This window comes from Peromyscus maniculatus, chromosome X (assembly GCF_049852395.1).
Source record: "Peromyscus maniculatus bairdii isolate BWxNUB_F1_BW_parent chromosome X, HU_Pman_BW_mat_3.1, whole genome shotgun sequence".
NCBI lineage: Eukaryota > Metazoa > Chordata > Mammalia > Rodentia > Cricetidae > Peromyscus > Peromyscus maniculatus.
Window position 1 is genome coordinate 113,230,627 of NC_134875.1, and position 18,497 is coordinate 113,249,123.

At 42.1% G+C, this 18,497-nt stretch overlaps 1 protein-coding gene across 13 annotated transcripts in view; it reads right to left on the reverse strand.

The window, feature by feature from the left end:
• Cdkl5 (cyclin dependent kinase like 5) overlaps window positions 1-17,053 on the reverse strand; it is a 201,750-nt gene extending 184,697 nt beyond the window's left edge. For 8 of the 13 annotated variants that reach the window (XR_013048078.1, XR_013048077.1, XR_013048084.1 and 5 more), the window contains exons 1-2: window positions 16,890-17,012; window positions 14,484-14,536 (exon numbers count right to left, since the gene is read on the reverse strand). The gene's annotated coding sequence lies outside the window, so the exon portion shown is untranslated. Of the gene's footprint in view, window positions 1-14,483; window positions 14,537-16,889 lie in introns of all 13 variants that reach the window. The other 5 variants (XR_013048080.1, XR_013048081.1, XM_076562118.1 and 2 more) reach the window with 3 other exon arrangements.
• Window positions 17,054-18,497: the final 1,444 nt, after the last annotated feature.

Sequence of the window (18,497 nt, forward strand, 5' to 3'; positions counted from 1 at the left end):
CTTCCAGGGTCAATAAGGCAAAATTCAAGGGAAAAGAGAAAACAAGAACCTGTAAAAAAAGAAACCTGCCAAGGCACAAAGAGGAGACTCAAAATTGTGAATGGAGCAGATACTAACTCCCATTAATGCAAAGTATCACTAAGAGAATTTGAAGCCTGAGCTACTCTGAGGGAAACCACAATGATGGGGGGGGAACAGCCCAACTCTTAACTGGATTAATTCAAATCCCAGCACTGAAGGCCTAGCAGAAAGAAAGACAGGCCCATGCAAAACATAAAAATTATGTACCTCCAACTCTAGCATTGTACACAGTAAGTCAGGCTTGCAACGATTTATAAGAAAATTAAACCCCAAGGCATAAGAGAACACAAAGAAACAAATGCTCAGAAAACATAAAGAGCCAGACACAAAGAGATACTGGAAATAGCTTAAATACTGTTAAACAGTATTTGGGGGCTCTGACCCCCAAAAAGAACAACATAAAAAATCAGATGGGTAATTCCAGCAGAGAAATGGAAACTATAAAGAGGAAGCAAATGGAAACTGCCATCAATGGAATGCTACCATTTAAGAGAGATGAAGGGTCACTTCAAGGGGCTCACCAGCAGACTCAACTCCGCCAAGGAAAGCAATTCGTGAATTTGAAGGTGGGAGAGTAAAACGGGGGTGGGGGGAGGGTAGGAACAGGAAAGATCTACTGGACAGTATCAAAGGTCCTGACATAACATAATTAGGATCATGGAAAGAAGAGAGAATAGGACCGAAGTACTTGAAGAAATAATGGCTAAAAATATCCCCAAAAGGATCATACGACATCTAACCACAAATGCTAGATAATCCAAGAAAAGGAAGATAAACAACAAAAAATGTAATGAATCACATACACTCCTACATTATCACCATTATTTAGCAACACTAGGACTCAGTTTCCAAAGTCCTGCCATTGCCATTCCTTCAAGGCCTGGGGCTGGAGAAGCCGGCTCAGTGGTTGTGAGAGCCGGCTCAGTGGTTGTGAGAGCACTTACTGCTCTTGCAGACCACCTGGACTGGATTCCCAGGACCCACATGACAGGTCACGGCTGCCTGTAATTCCAGAGCCAACAGATCTGACACTCTCTCCTGGCCTCCATGGGCTCCTGCATGCACATGATACACATAAACTCACACAGGCACACATGCATACACATAAATTAAAAAATAAGAAATATTTTTAAAAGAGAACCCCCTCTGTCAACATGATTTAATTATGTTAAATCAGGCTATTAATTCAGTATGATCAGCATTATATAATGCTCACTCTGTGTCTAAGTCTCCATTGTATAACATACTAGTCAAGCCGATGTCACAAGCCTGTACCCAGTAAGAGAGGCTGGGGGTGCACATTTTCTGGTAAAGTAGGGCCTTTAATTAATTCAAAGCTAGAGAGGATGTTTAAAACTACTGGACAATCCAAATATGGCAGAAGTCTATCTAACTAATTTATATCATGGCAAATTAATTCTTTGGTTATTACATTCCCAGAGTGGTTTTATGTGACAGTATTTTACCTCAGTATGGTAACACATTTAAAAACTGGTTTGCCAGTCTTTAAGACCTAAGCACTAGCCTGGGGGTGTGTGAAGACACATGATAAATAAGCAATGTGTTCAACAAATGACAGTTTTGTTTGATGGTAAAGGAGGAGGAAGGGGGAGGAGGGAGGGAGAGAGGGAGGAAAGGAGGGAGGGAGGGGGAGGGAGAGGGAGAGAGAGATGGGGTCAAAGAGAAAGTGAATGAGGACTCTGCAATTACCTGAACTAGAATAATAAATCATGAAAAATCTCTTAAATGTTACTCTTATCAGCTTTGGCGGAAAAGTTTGTAGCACCCCATAGGGCGCCATCAGCACCTACTCAGGCAGGGAGATTCACTAGATAGGTACCTAATATAGAGGAGAAGTCACCAACAAGAAGGTCCAGGAAGAGTGGGAGAGGTCAGAAAAGGAGCATCTTTCAAGGAGAAATGGCTATTGAGCATTTCCTATGTGCCACATGCAGAGACTACACCATGCCACCAGAGTTTACAGCTCAAAACACATACCACGGCTTGTCTATTTCCTAAGACCCACCATTATTTAAACTACTAGTTTTAATATTCATACACTCTCGAGTCATAATGAAAGAAAACCAAAATCCCAGGACAATGTGGGGCATGCAATACAAGAATTCACATCTTTGTTGTTGTTTTTTCTCCTGGGTTTCTATGCCTATTTGTAGACCCATGTCATGACCCTCTTGAGGCTCATTCCTTTTACCTGACATTTCTGGGCCTCTCTTAAGATTCTTTGCACCCACTCTCAAACCACTTTGTCCTTTTGTTTATTTTGCCTTGAGTCTGCCTAGGCCACTTGTACCCTGCTTTTCCATTTGAACATGCTATTACCCAGTGCTTAAGTCACTGCATTTGGCCTCTCCTGCTGGCTTACAGAACATCACCATTGCTTATATTTATGTTAACAGTTGCTTAGACAATGACATTCAAATACTCTGTTACTCTAGCACAAGGTCACCAAGAAAGTCTTCATTTCTTTTACCAACCCTGCACATAAAGAGACAGACTTCAAAACATACCTCTAAATCAAGGATATTAACTCTGGAGACTAGAGAAACCACTGGGACAAAAACATTGGTTTCACGACCTTAATTTGGAAAAAAAGGCAATTATTTTCAAGTACATGCCATGGGCTGAACAAAACTGAAAAAGAAAATGACATAAACCGTTTTTTTTTCAACTCTTCAACTCAACACCACCAAGAAAGGGAGCAAGGGAGAGCCACCAATCAAGGGAGGGAGAGAAGGCAGGCAGGCAGACTGAACAGGTACAAGACAGTTCAATAAAGCCTAAGAACTCACGCCAAAAGTAAGCTAAGTTTAAGGCTACATCAGAATGTAGGCTGCAAAGGAAATCCTGGAAGAAAGAGGTGATGATGCTGTGGTTATTCTTTGCATATGTAGAGGGAGAAGGGGGCAATAGCAGCATTCAATTCATATAGGAGCTAACAATTGTAAACCAAGGAAGGCCTGAACTTCATGCAGTCAGCAAGGCAAACAAGCTTTTTTCATGGCTGAAGATATCATTTAAAAAAAAAAACAACTAAATGTCTGGCATGGCAGTACACATCTGTAATTCAAAGTCATCCTGTGCTAACAGCAAGGCTACTTGAGACTTTGTCTCAAAAGACAGCTCCTAAACATGTTAGGATGCTTACTGTAGGAGAAAGGAATATCAGGATATTCAAAATAGCACCTCTACAGAGCTTGCACATCCCTAAGTTAACCTGAACACAGACAATCTGAGACATGGACTTGGGAGATGACTTGGTGGGTTAAGAGCATCCGGCTGAAGTTCAGATCCCCAGTACCCCTGTCGAAACACCACGTGTGGTCCTTCTTGCCCCCTCACTGCACTGCTGCTGGAGATCTGGGATCCTAGACAAGAGGATTGGCTCAGGGGTGTTGGCCAGCCACACAAGGTTAAGGTAGAGAGTGCAGAGCAGGATACCAGAAATTCTCCTCTGGCTTACATCATACACTTACATATGTGTACACACAGAGAAACTAGAGAAAAATAAAAGCCTGACAAAGAGCAGTTTAATATAAAAGACAAGGTCACAAAGGAACCAGATCTGAAATGGTACTCTTCCTGAAGTTGGATGCCCCTAAACAATATTAATAAAATTACACAAAGACACTGAAAGTGCATTAAAAAAATCACAAACTATGGAAAAAAAAACAGCATTCATGTTGAGAAATACTGAGCCAGGTCCAAGATGTTGTATTTGGAAAGAGAAAAAAATTCAAATTTCATGTTGATATTTAATAAAAAATGTTTCATTAAGATGTTAAATATCTTCAGCAGATAAATGGGATGAGGGAGAACCGGGAGAGTTTTAAGTTTAAACAAGGGAGAGAGATGAAACTGTGAGAAACAATATTTTAATTCAGTTATAAATAGAAGTGACATTCCTATATAAGGTTACCGGGATGGGGAAGCAGAAAAGGAATCTTTCGAGAAGTAAAGGTAGTTTCTAAAAAAACAATGAAACGAGTACCATAGATGACAATCAATCAAGGAAGCCGTGGCAAAACTTTTCATGAGATGAGAAGAATATTTTACCTTGCACAGATTACGACCTTTTTGACAAACTGTTAAGATTCCAGTGAGCTGAAATTCTTGGCTTTTTGCAGCCCTGCATTTCACATCACACCCCTGCTTAAAACCTTCAATAGTTTCCCAGGAGACGGGTAGGGGGAGGGGATATGGGACTACTAAAATCTTCAAGATCTGGCCTCTGCCTACTTGGGCTCTGTCTGGCTTTTCTCCTTTCTAGCCATTTTAGAATTCTTCCTTTTTAAAATTACTTTCAATTAGCATACAGATAGGCTGGAGAGATGGCTCAACAGTTAAGGCCATTTGTTGATCTTGCAAAGGATCTGGATTCCGTTCCTAGCACCTACATGGTGGCTCCCAACCATGTGTAACTCCAGCTTCAGGGAAATCTGAAGCCCTCTTCTGGCACCAGGCATGGATGTGGTGCACATCGCAAAACCAAGTATACACATCAAATAAATCAAACAAAAATGGGCATACAAGGGCATTAGATAGCACTGTGGCATTTTCTTTCGCAATGTTTTTCATTTTATTTTTTAATCACATATATGGGGGGAGGGTATGTGCACATGAGTGCCTAGGATTCCAGAGGAAGGGATGGGATCCCCTGGAACTAGAGTTCCACACTGTTGTAAGCCATCCGACATGGGTGCTAGGAACTGAACTTGAGCAGTATGTACTCTTAACCACTGAGCCATCTCTCCAGTCACTCATTTCATGGCATTGTCAAGCAACGAAGTTCTTCCCCATCTGTCTCCCCTCCTCCTCACCCTCTTTCTATATCTCCCTAGTCTCCTTTCAGCTCTCAGGTCACATGTATCTGTTTGCCCTCCACTCATGAGCACCTTCTCACCTTCTCCAGGTCTCCTTTCTAGTTTTACCCGTTTATCCATTTATATACATACAAAAACACATGACAAGCTGCGATTCAAAGATCTTGTTTGTCAAAAGCCTCTACCTCTCACCTTGCCTCCGGGCATTTGCACCTACTCTTTTGGAAAACTATCCCCCCCAGTTAATAATCTTTCTTATCCTTAACACTCACTTGCAAGTTTCCTCAGGGTGGCCTTCCTATCAACTCTCAGAATAAATTATCCACCTTAACCATGTCATTTGTTACCACAGGTGACTTCCTCCCTCCTCTGTCTCCATCTCAAGACTAAATTAATAATTAGAGGGCAGGACCACTGTAGGTAATCATTAAGTATTTGTTAAATGAAGCAAAGACAGACCTCAGGATGTGAGGTAGGTTATTCTACAAGGAACTGATGCAGTATGAAATACCAATTTGCACAAAATTAACTTTTGTTTACCTCAATCAATTTCAATAAGCACAATTAAGATCAGTCTTTTCAGTGATGTTCCCTGGAGAAGCCGAGACCCTCACTTGTGCATATCTTATTTTTTCCATGAGTGCCTTCCTATTAACCACTCCCCTAAACACCTGCCAGCTACCACCACCACCACCACCACCACCACCACTACCATAACCACCACCACACTTAAATCTAAGTTTAAAAATATCTTTGGGGGATGGAGAGAAAGATCAGTGGTTTAGAGCACTGGCTGCTCTTCCAGAGGACCTGGGTGCAAATCCTAGGACCCACATGGCAGCTCACAACCATCTGTGACTCCAGTTGCAGGGCATCTGATGCCCTTTTCTGGTCTCTACCAGCATGCATGTGGTGCACAGACATACCAGTAAACAAAACACCCATACACATAAAAATAAATCTTCTCTTAAATCCCTTTTAATGAACTCTAATTCTGCTTCTGAAGAAAACCTTTTTCATGTATGTATTGTGCAACTGTAATCTTGAATTTGGTTGTGATATTACTACTAATAATTACAGGCAATTAAAGTCTTGTCTGTCCCACAGGAAGCTGACAAAGCTGGGTAAAGTGTCTGGGAATGTGGATAAATTCTAGGGTCTATCTCATCTGAACCAACTCTGACAATCTCTGAAAGACTCTACTTCTCAGGAAACTAATTTCTACAACTGGCCAATGTCAGGGTCATTCAGCAAATCGAATCCAACCAGTTTTCTTCAGCTATCATTGGTCACCATTTTGTAGGGAAAGGAGTATATGCATATGTACATGTTCTTGTGTGCACCTGTGTATACTTAAGTATTCACATATGTACAGAAGCCAGAGGTCAACATCTGGTGACTTCCTCTACCATTCTTCACTTAATAAGACAAAGTCCCTCACTGAATTTGGAGATCATTGATTCAACTAGACTAGTTGGCCCACAAACATCTGGGATCGACCTGTCTCCACCCCAACACCACACCAAGTTCTTCATTAAATTTATTTTTTTTTTATTTTTTTTTTTTTTCGAGACAGGGTTTCTCTATGTAGCTTTGCGCCTTTCCTGGAGCTCACTTGGTAGCCCAGGCTGGCCTCGAACTCGCAGAGATCCGCCTGGCTCTGCCTCCCGAGTGCTGGGATTAAAGGCGTGTGCCACCACCGCCCGGCTAAATTTATTTTTTAATTGAAAATAGATTTTTTTCATACAATATATTCTGATTGCAGTCTCCTCTCCCTGAGCTCCTCCCTACCACTCAATTATGGTGGTATTTTATTTGTACTGAAATGTGATTTTTATTGTATGTTAATAAATAAAGTTGCCCCAGGGGTCAGAGCTATTAGAGCCATAGCAAGAGTGTGGTGGTGGTGATGGTGGTGGTGGTGGTGGTGGTGGTGGTGGCGGCGGCGGCGGCGGTGGCGGCAGCAGCGCACACCTTTAATCCCAGGACTTGGTAGAAGAGCTAGGTAGATCTCTGTGTGTTCAGGGATACAGCCAGCATTGGAGACATACGCCTTTAAGACCTGGAGGGCGGTACTTACAGGCAGTGACAAGGCAGTCATGTGTTTGGGTTTACAACCAATGAGAAGGCAGAACAGAAAGACTATTTAAAGACAGACACACAGGAAGTAGCTCTTTCGGGGAAGCTAGGAGCACTGCAGGAAGTCTGAGCCCTGACCTCTCAGCTTCTCTTTTACATTGGTTCTGTGTTTCTTATTTTAATAAGACAGTTGGATACATCTACACTCAACTCCATACTTGCTTTCTCTCTCTCTCTCAATAGGAAACAAACATCTAAAAATAATAAAACATAATTAAAAACCAGAATAGGACAAAACAAACAGAAAAGGAGCCAAAGAAAAATCACAAGTAACACATAGAGACACAGAGACACACACATGTGAACACACAGAAAACCCATAAAAACAAAATTGGAAATCAAAAGACCTGTACAGTAAAAATAAACAAATAAAAAGGTCCAGACAGGGTTATTAGACAAAAAAAAAACCTACAAAAATACAATTGAGTTCCTTCTTTTTTTTTTTCCAGACAGGGTTTCTCTGTGTAGCTTTGCGCCTTTCCTGGAACTCACTTGGTAGTCCAGGTTGGCCTCGAACTCACAGAGATCTGCCTGGCTCTGCCTCCCGAGTGCTGGGATTAAAGGCATGCGCGAGTTCCTTTTTTTTAAACATGAGTGCTAGGGACTGATCTCAGATCATCATGCTTGTATGGCAAGTATTTTACGAACTGACCATCTCCTTAGCCCCATTTATCACCATTGTTTATTTGCCATATCTTCCTGTATGTTAATCTGATTATTGTAACTTATTTTATTTTGCCAAGAATATAAAGATCTGTAACTACAACTTACCTAAAATAATTTAAGGTAAACATTTTAAAAAAAATGGGCCAGTGAGATGATTCAGTGGGTAAAGGTGTTTTTGGCCAAGCCTGACAACCTGAGTTCAATCCCAAGAACCCACACAATGGAGTAAAGAATGAACCCCTGAAAACTGCTCTTTGACCTCTACACATTCACTGCACATGTGCATGCATACACACAGGCACACAGAATATTTATAAACATTTATCTATTTATAAACAAATAAGGACTGGAGAGATGGCTTAATGGTTAGGAGAGAGTGCTGCTCTTGCAGAGAACATGGGTTCAATTCCCAGCATCCACCTTCTAGCTCTAGGGAACCAACTCCTCTGGCTTTCTTGGGCATTTATAGTCATGTACTGATGTATACAAGCACACATAAACACACACACATACACAACTGAAAACTAAAATATATATATTTTTAAAATAATTTAAAAATGTATTCATCCATGTTTTATTAGCTCCCAAAAACCTGTTTTATTGCTATCAAAAATCACTACCTATCTAAAGCTATTGCAGGGCTGGAGAAATGGCTCAGCAATTAAGAACACTTGATGCTCCTGCAGAGGACCAAGGTTCCTTTTCCGGCACCCATATTAGGCGACTCACAGCTGCTTGCAACTCCAGTCCTAGAAGAGCTGACGCCCTCTCCTGGATTCTGCAGCCACTGTATGTACAGGATGCACCCAGGAACCCACACATACACACACAAAACATGAAACAAGTTATTCCCAGAAGTCACTTTACATGTTACTATCTGATCTTAGGCCTCTGTCTTAGAAAGGATATGAAAATATCCAAAGAAACATATTCATAACTGTTAAAATAAAAATCAATACTATTTCAAGCCAGTTATGACTGATTCGACAGTAGTGTATTAATATCAGACTAGCATTGTTTGTCTAATCTGTTATTACAAATCCAGACACAACATACAATACAGAGTTACTGATTTGCCTGCCTACCACTTCTGAGGGTCACTTTCCCACAAGAATTGTTTATCTAAAAGTTAGACACTATTTTCCAAACACTTCTCACCCAACCATTACCCTTTACTATGTATGCCCTAAAGACAACAAGTAAACTGTCCTATGAGCAGTCCCCACCTACATCATCAACACACTAGGCAAAGACCAATACCTCATAATGTGGCGGAAGTTAGCTGTGCTGTACAATCTTACCAGAACCTATACTCCCAGGCTGGCTTTACTCTCCAATCCACATAAATGATAACTGAGAAGAAAATGATGCAAGTAGGAAAGCCATGTCTACATCCCACCGCAATCCAGCGTGCAGCAACACAGAAAGCAGAAAATGTCTGGGTATGTGAATACAATGAAGGCTGTTCTACAGCAAGTACAGCGGAGACGATCTGTCAAGGACAATCAGAGCTCAAACAGTAAACCGAACAATGTCACTGCCTCAGGATCAAGAAAACCAATTATTCTGCCCATAGTCTTATAGCTGAAAATGATTTTTCTTTATACAATAATTGTATGATTTACCTTCAATTTATTTTCTATGAATCTCTAATATCTCACTAAGAACAATATATATATTCACTAATATTCACTAGCAGGTAGAATGCTTGCCAAGCTTGAGGCCCTAGATTGGATCCCTAGAACCACATAAATAGGTTGATGCATATCTGTAATCCCAGCACCCAAAGAAAAGGAGTTGAAGGCCAGCTTTGGCTACATAGCGATTTAATGATCAGATAGTTACTAAAATAAACCACAAACACCAGGCAACTTGTGCCATTTACAGTATGTTCCTTCATATTCTACTACGGATCATGCTTAGGCAAAAACCGGAAACAGGTCTGAAAGGTGGCTCAGTAGGTAAAGGTATTTGCCACTAAGCCTAATAAATTCAATCCCCAAGACCCATATAATAGAGGAGAGAACTGATTCCAGAATGTTGTCTTCTGACCTTCACAGGCATGTTCACATACTCACATATACAAAGAAATACACACACACTAAATAAATAAGTGTAATAAAAAAAATTTTAAAACTGAAACACAAAAATTAGGATGTGTAAAAAGTTGTTTTAAAGGCAGGTAAACAGGATTACAAAAGCCATGTTTGAAGGAAAAAAAAATTTAGAATGATGTAAATATTCTGAAAATTGAAAATAGTGGCCACAAAACTTCATAAATTTATTTAAAATGTTTATTAGTATACTATTACAGAAGATAAACTTGCTGGGCATGGTGACACACACCTTTAATCCCAGCACTCAGGAGGCACAGGCAGGAGGATCTCTGTGAGTTCCAGGCCAGCCTGGTCTACAGAGCTATTTCCAAGACAGCCAGGGCTACACACAGAAAGCCCGTCTTTCAAAAACAAAAGTGTTAAACTATATGTTGGAAAGTTGTACTTTGTAGAGGAATCAACAAAAATTGTCAATTGTGTGCCGAACATCCCTCCAATTTGTCCAGGAAGATTTCTGGTCCTGTGGCTCTATAATGTTCATCACTAATGACAAAGGTGATTTGTATCAACTAAAAAACAAAGATGGAATGTTCTTTTCTTCTTTCACATGAACCTCTTAAGTGTTCTTTGAAACTAAGCTTCAACAGTTTGACTCTCTTAATGATTGATGGGTCTTGCTTTAAAAATAATATCGCTGGAGAGATGGCTCAGCCTATGAAGGTACTGGCCACCAAGCCTAACCACCTGAGTTCAATTCCTGAGGCCCACATGGTGCAAGGTGCTGTGGGATGGTCTGTATGTCAAATTGTTTTGATTGGTCAATAAATAAAACACTGATTGGCCAGTGGCCAGGCAGGAGGTAGGTGGGACAAGGAGAGCGGAGAATTCTGGGAAGCAGAAGGCGGAGGCAGAGAGACACTGCCAGCCATAGCCATGACCAGCAGCATGTGAAGATGCCGGCCGGTAAGCCACCAGCCACGTGGCAAGGTATAGATTTATGAAAATGGATTAATTTAAGCTATAAGAACAGTTAGCAAGAAGGCTGCCACGGCCATACAGTTTGTAAGCAATATAAGTCTCTGTGTTTACTTGGTTGGGTCTGAGCGGCTGTGGGACTGGCAGGTGACAAAGATTTGTCCTGACTGTGGGCAAGGCAGGAAAACTCTAGCTACAGCAAGGAGAGAACAGACTCCTGCCAAGTTATCCTTTGACCTACACACAAATGCCATGGAATGTGCATGATCACCCACTCCCCTCATACACAAAATAAATAAACATAATAAAAATGTAAAGAAATATCAGTATAATCAATAATCCTCTTCCTCATCATCATCACCACTATCACCACCAGTTTTAAATAGAAAACTACCTTTTAAAAAAAGGTCATTGGCTGGCTTTAAACTCACCGTGTAGCCAAGAACCTTAATGATGGAATTTTATTGTTTTCCAAGTCCTAGGATCACAGGCATGTGCCACCATGCAGAGTTTATAGAGGGCTAGAACTTGGGGTTCCCTGAATGCTAGAGATTACAGATCTATGCCATCACCTCCAGTTTATGTGGTGCCGGGATCCAATGCAGATCTTTGTGAAAGTGTGGCAAGCACTCTACCAAAAGTGCTACATCTCAGCCCCAAACTTCTACTTTCAACAGAAAATATTTCATTACAGTTCAATCTCCACGTATTAAGGAGCAAGAATGACACCGGGGGTAGTGGCGCACGCCTTTAATCCCAGCACTCAGGAGGCAGAGGCAGGCGGATCTCTGTTGTGAGTTCGAGGCCAGCCTGGGCTACAGTGAATTCCAGGACAGCCAGGGCTGTTACACAGAGAAATCCTGTCTCAAAAAAAAATGAAAAAAAGAAACAAGAATAAGGGCCCAGAGAGATGGCTCAGTGGTTGGAAGGGCTTGCTGCTCTGTTCTTCCAGAGGACCAGTGTTCAGTTCCCAGCACCCTATCAGGCAGTTCAGGCAGTTCAAAACTTCCTATAACTCTAACTACAGGGATCTGGAAACCCTGTTCTGGTTTCTTGGATATCCATACACATACACATAAATTAGAATAAAATAACAAAGCAAAAACAATGTACCTCTTTAAACTTTGCCTCTCAATTTTATTCTACTATATGTCATTATAATTACTGAAAAGATGTCCATTTGCAAATTTTAACAGCTGCCACTTCAAAAGTCCATCTAGCCAGGCCTGGTAGTTCAGGCCTATAATTGCAGCTATGGGCAGAATTCTGCATCAAGGCAGGAAAAAGCTGTTCAAGTCCTGCCTGGGATACAAAGGGTGAGTTCAAGGCCCACCTGGGTAACTTACTGGGAGCCTGTATTGGGGAAAAAAGGGGGATGGGAGGATACTATTAGGATTATAGCTAGTAGTAGAGTACTTGCCTAGAATGTGCAATAAATACCCTGGGTTCGATCTCTAGTAACACATACACATAAAGACAAAACTGAATTCAACGGGTATCCTCATAGCCTTTATTAGTATAGTAAATTTAATCAGCCGGTGAAAACCTACAATGAATATGCATAAACATGAAATACCCAGTGTTTAACTAGAAACAATTATCTCATTTTGGACATACATAATTATATGTACAACTTTCATTTACAAAGGAATCAAACCAATGAGGCTGTGTTGTAAAAAGTCTATACTTCTGGTTGTCCTAACCAGAAGTCTTGATAGATCCAGTCCCCTATGTCACAAAAGGCCAGGCAGCCTTGGCAACGAGGCCCATCAAACCCAGGAAGCAAATTTATACCTCCAGGACTCCCCAGGCACAATGTACAGAATGAACTCAAAACAGGCTTTAGGAACCACACTCTTATAGAGAAGCAGAAAGCAGGGCTTAGAAAAGCACAATTTCAAGTCAGACCGGTTTGGATGGCAATTTTGCCTCTTCTGCTGACTAGCAAGCTAATATGTGCAAATTATTTTTGAGCCCATCTGACGTATATGAGAAATAAGGAAAATATCTACCTTGGAGAAAGGCTATGAGCACACATATGCACGCATGTGAATAAATAATTTGCCACAGCATCTGCTATTCAGTAAGATCAATAGATGTAGCATTATGAGAATTATAGAGACTATACAAAAGAGAGGCTGCACCCAAAACAACTCTGCTGAAAAGTACCCCAGAAAACAAATATCTTTAAGTAAAAAGCTTAATTCAAACTGTTAACAAACTTCCAAGAGCCTGGTCCCTTTTACTCAATAAATAATTTTCTGTTAATCCCCAAATCTGAAATGTTTAACTGTTGTTAAACATCTCTTTAGGTAGAAAGTCCTTGGTCTCAGTTTTCATATTCACTGACAGAACTGCCTCCCAAATTCCTACCCCTGTCTGAAGAAATGTATAAACTCAATGAGAAATGAGACCCAGTCTTTGAGTAATTCACTAATGCATTCACTGTCCCATATAAGGGAAAAAATTCTCAAAAATATATAAAATTAAATTTAGATCAAGCGTAGGTAGTAGCTCATTCCAGTAATCCCAGAACCTGGGAAGCTGAGGCAGGAGGATTGCTACAAGTTCCAGGCCAGCCTGGGATACATAGTGAGTTAGTTCCAAGCCAACCTGGACTAAAGATAAGATCCCATCTAAAAATAAAAAAATAAAAATCCAAATACCAAAATTATGAATTATCAAAAAAAAATATTTTCAATGTTGAGTTTAAGGTTGAAAACAGAGTGGAAACTCTACAGAGAGCTTAAATGCAGACTACTATCCCATTCTACTCTGCTGCTAGAGATCCAATTCAGGGCCATGTACTCTACCTCTGAGTTCCATCTCCAGCTCTAAATATTATCTTTTGATTGCATTATTTTCCTACGTTGAAATATGTGGTCCATCTGACACACAACCAACAACCTTTGACATTCTATCTTCTCCTCTGTCAAGGAATCTGATGTTGCCAAAAATAAAACCTTAAGATCTAAAATTTCCTGATTCTGAGTGAAGTCTTTTTTAACCAGGAAACAACTAAATAGTTCCAATCTCTGCTGGGGTTTTGTTAAAGTTAAGGATTATATAAAAGATCTCTCTCCTAGCCGGCGGTGGTGGCGTACGCCTTTAATCCCAGAACTGGGGAGGTAGAGGCAGGCGGATCTCTGTGAGTTCGAGGCCAGCCTGGTCTATAAAGTGAGTTCCAGGACAGGCTCCAAAGGGAAAAAAAAAATCTTCCTGTTTCAGATCTGTGCCAGCGGATTGCTTTGTTCATTTGAAATGCCTCATGTTATTATTTGCCATCCATTTCTTATACTGAAGTGTTACACTCTCACATTAAATGCCAAAAATAAAATTTTATATTAGCACCCCTTCAAATAGCCAAATACTAAAAATCCTACTAAAATAAGGGATATAACCACCCAAACCGTCAAAATGGAAGAAGGAAAAAGATGAAATTTTAAACAAGAAAATATTCCCAAGCTTGATTCTTTACAAATTTTCTACAAGCTTATTTCTCAGCTATAGCTCGATTTTCTATTATTAAGTAAACTGAAATGCAAACTGTACTGAAAGGCTAACTTTCTGTAAGAGGAGCTGCTGTCATTTCCAACAATTCAATTGTGGCTGAGAATCTCTCACAGATGCTTAGCCACTGTGGAGAAATGGGTTGGGGGAAATGCACGCTTATAGTAATTTCTCCACCTCTATATTTAAGGTTTGTAGTGTGAGAATACTGCACCTTCAAAACAGAAAATGCCACGTAAAGTCTGGTTCTTCTCAAATGTAGAATATCTGGAACAGAATACATTGAATTCGCAATCAGTCAACCTTCTATTATTTATGTGAGATGGCCCTGCAATTTCTCTCAATGGAAACCTTTCCTTTACAGAACCCCAGGGAGCAGAGAGGATGCCTCGGATTGAAATAACTCCAAGAACGTAGAATGGTAGATGGAGTTAGGGCCCTTGAATAAACAACAACAAAATCGAAACCCTGGGGGGGGTGCTTTAAGAAGTCCCTAATCTTTAATAAATTCTAAGACTGAGCAATGACAAAATTAATGCACCCAGGGAAAGGAATTTTATTTCTGAATAATTTTTCTAATATATCAAGTTATTTTTATTCAAAAAATAGGCTTAGGAGCTATGCTAAATCAATACAATAAGAACAGTACACTGTTTCTATTTCTACCTATCAAATGAACCATTGCACTGATTATGCTTAAAAGGCAAGCCAACTAAAAAGGATTTGATGCCTTTTCCAAGAGAAGCCCTCTTCCCAAGTACTCAGAAATGGCAGACTATTAAACACTCTTGGAATGGTTAACTTTATTTGGTGTGCCTCTTTTGGAGTTCTATTCTTTAATGCAGCCGAATGGTCTTTTCCTCCCTAATTAGGCTGCCCTGTACTTGTGCAATGCCAGCACACAGTGTTGTTGGCAGCTTTAGTTCTACAGCTTCTCCCCTCCCCTCCCCTCCTTACCCCACCCCATCCCACCCCCCAAAAATGATTTCCTTCCCAAATGTTCTTCTCTCTGCATTTGTCAACAGAAACACCCACTGGTGGTGTCAAACTGGTAATACTGCTGCAGACTTCCTTACTCCGGTTCCAGCAGCAACGCCAAAAAGGCTCCAACCTAAAATAGTACTTTTAATAAAGAATTGAAAAGGCTTCCTAGGTACTTAACTACCATATTCTCGGAAAGATGGAGGCCTTTTACGTTTTTATTATTAATGAATCCTAGTTGGGTTGTTAAATGTAAGATCATACTCTCCCTTTCAACACCAGATAACAGGGATAAGGAAACAGAGCCTCTTCACATTTCAAGAAAATATGTTAAAACATTTAAAATAATTAAAAACGAATTTACATCTAAATGTTATGCACTTTGTAATTCCAAAGTGTCACCAGTAAAAATGTCTTTTTTGTAACCCTACAGCAAGAAAGAAACAAGCTGGAAGTGTTCCAGCAGATGTTACCTAAAACCCTAATCCTATATTCTATACATATTTATGCATCCTGTTTTCAGTCAAATGCTCTCAGACAAATTAATTTGTGTAATCTTTTATACTGCCTACATAACCATTACATTCAAACAAGCCTAAATCAGATGCACGGAAAGAAATTATTCTGTGTCAATACTTTCTAAAATCAGCTTAAATTTCAGCCAATTAAAAATAAATTGTGTTAACAGAATACTGATCTGCAACTATTTAAATATCACAGCATCCTTCTAGTCTGTCTGGAGAGATACTAAGGTCAGGCTTTTCTTATTCAAGCATCTGTGCCATACCACTCAAGTGAAGCGAAAAAACAAAACCCTCAAGAAAGATCTGCTTTTACACTGAAATATGCCTAGGTTATTTTTTACCCCAACGTGGGCACCAAAAAAAAAAAAAAAAAAAAAAAAAAAAAAAAAAAAAAAAAAAAAAAAAAAGGTGTCAATTCCAGAAGGACCTGTTCGTTCTGGCAGATGGTTCCAAACCCCAGGATTCAATTTCTATGAAGGTCCAAAGGGTAGGAAGGTCTGAGAAGGGGTCAATTTCTGCTTCTCTGCCAGCACGCCAGTCGTGAACTTCACAGCAACGCCTGAAAAACTTGTCCCGTGGAAGGTGGCAGAAACCTGCGGGGCTGCAGGCGGGGCGCTCGCCCACCCTCCCGGGCAGCCAAGGTCAGAAGGACCGGGGCTACGAGTCGCAGCTGCTGGCGGGTCCCGGGCTCTTTGAGAACTTGGGCGGGGGTTTCGGGCCCTTCTCAGCGCTAGCGGAAAAGGGCTTCCCTCGCCGCAAGCCCCGGAGAGCCCTGGCCACGGGGGCGGCGGGGTGGGGACACCGCAGACCTGCAGCAGAGGGGAGCCCCGCCGGTCCGGCTTCGACCCCACTGTTCCTCTAGCATAGCCCCTCTGTCTCCTGGCACCAAAAATCCCAGCCCCAGCCCTGCCGAGAAGCCCCTCAAGACGCGCAGTGGGTCGCCTAGGGAGACTCCTGCTTGGGACGCCCTCGCCGCGTCGCCCCGTTGTGGAGGGACCGGCGCCGCCGCCCCTTCGGTCACCCTCCGGAGTAGACCGACTGGGTTCTCTCCAGGGACAAACTGGTGGACACACTGCCAACGTGAGACAGCCTGAAGGGCGGACGCAACTACTCACCCTGCCGAGTCCCCCCACCTCTAGTGGGGAAGCCTCCAGTCCCGCGGCCGCCGTCACCGCTTTACCTTCCCTAGCGGCAGCGACAAGTAATCGAAACCTCCGGCCCCGCCCTCTTGCCGGGGCGAACGCGCAGCCTAATTTGCTGATTGCCACGCCCCCGGCCTGCCCATTCGAACCAATCGGCAAGCTCCTCTCCTCCCGCTAGGTCCCGCCTTGGCCCCGCCTACTCCTGATAGGCGCCAATGAAGAGAAAGCGCTCGTGCTCGGGTTCGGGCTCGCGCGCCCCGCCCACGCCGCTCGTTCTCGAATCCCCGAAATCCTAGAACGCGGGTTTCTTGTACTAGCAATCTGCTACGCGAACGCGCTTATGCGCGCTCGCGACGCTCCGCCTGGCGCACCAGGTTTGGTTGCCCGGCCAAGCCCTAGCAACCTGGGCTGCAAGGGTGGGAGGGGCGGTGCTCCAACTGAGAGCTTCTGTGGGGAGGGGGAAGTGAGAGAGGAATGGGGGGGGAAGATCGTGACTGAGAGAGGGGTGGATGAGGGTTGAGGGGAGGGGGGTGAGGAGGTCCTGGAATCCACCTGTCACTGCGGTGGAAAAAAAAAAGGGGGAATCCTGCCTGCAGCGCAGCTATCCTAACCTCCCTCCCTGGGGACCCATGCGCGGAGTGGGTGGAGGGCGGGGAGCACATTTTGGGCGGGAGCCCGGGCACTGCTTGAAAATAAAGGACGAAGGTTGGCTCATCTCGGTCGTTGGTTTAGAAAAAATGATATCGAAGTCTATTGCTGCTGCCTAACTGTTGCAGTTGTGCGTGCACGCGCGCGCAAACACATTCTTATGCACGTTCATCTAGCAGCCTGCGATCCCCTGGGGTGACTTAAGAGCAAAGAACTGGCAGCCAGAGGATTCCTTACACAGCAGCTGGAAGCGTGCAAACCTCGGCGGCAGCGGCTGCGGCATCAACCCACAACTCTACTCCGGTCCGATGCTCTGCCTTACAAGATTCCCCAGCTGGTAAAAAAGCAATGAAGTCATCGTCGGGCCAGTAGAAATATAAAGATCTTAATACCCACCGTGGATCAGGTTTCCAATGAGGATGAATAGGGGATGAGATACAGATATAGTCACAGGGCACTTTAAAAAAAAAATAAGAAAAAATAATGATTTTGTTAAAGACGTTGCAGACAAATCTATGAAAAGCTGCATGATGATTCTGAAACACTTTTTTAAAGCAGAGAGAAAGAATAAGGGTTTTCTGGGTTTTAGGAAGGGACAGAAAATAGGTAGTGTATGAGGTTGAAGACACCACCAAATCAGAAATAGCAGTGTGTAATAGGAAACAGAGATCTTGGATAAAATCCACTTAATCTACTCTTGTCTTGAATCTAGTAATGACAGGTAGCTATGTAATGGGTTTGTCCACTCGATGCCAAGCTAATAAGATTTTCTTTTTCATAATGTGGTGAATATTTCATAAGCAATTGAAGGCATCTACTTTCTCGGGAAGCATATTAGCCAATTTTCCAGGTAGGAGCAGTGGATTAACAGTGAGGGAAAATGGAGTCAGGCTCTGCAGAGGCTCCTGCCTCCTCCAGTTGCAAAATAACAGT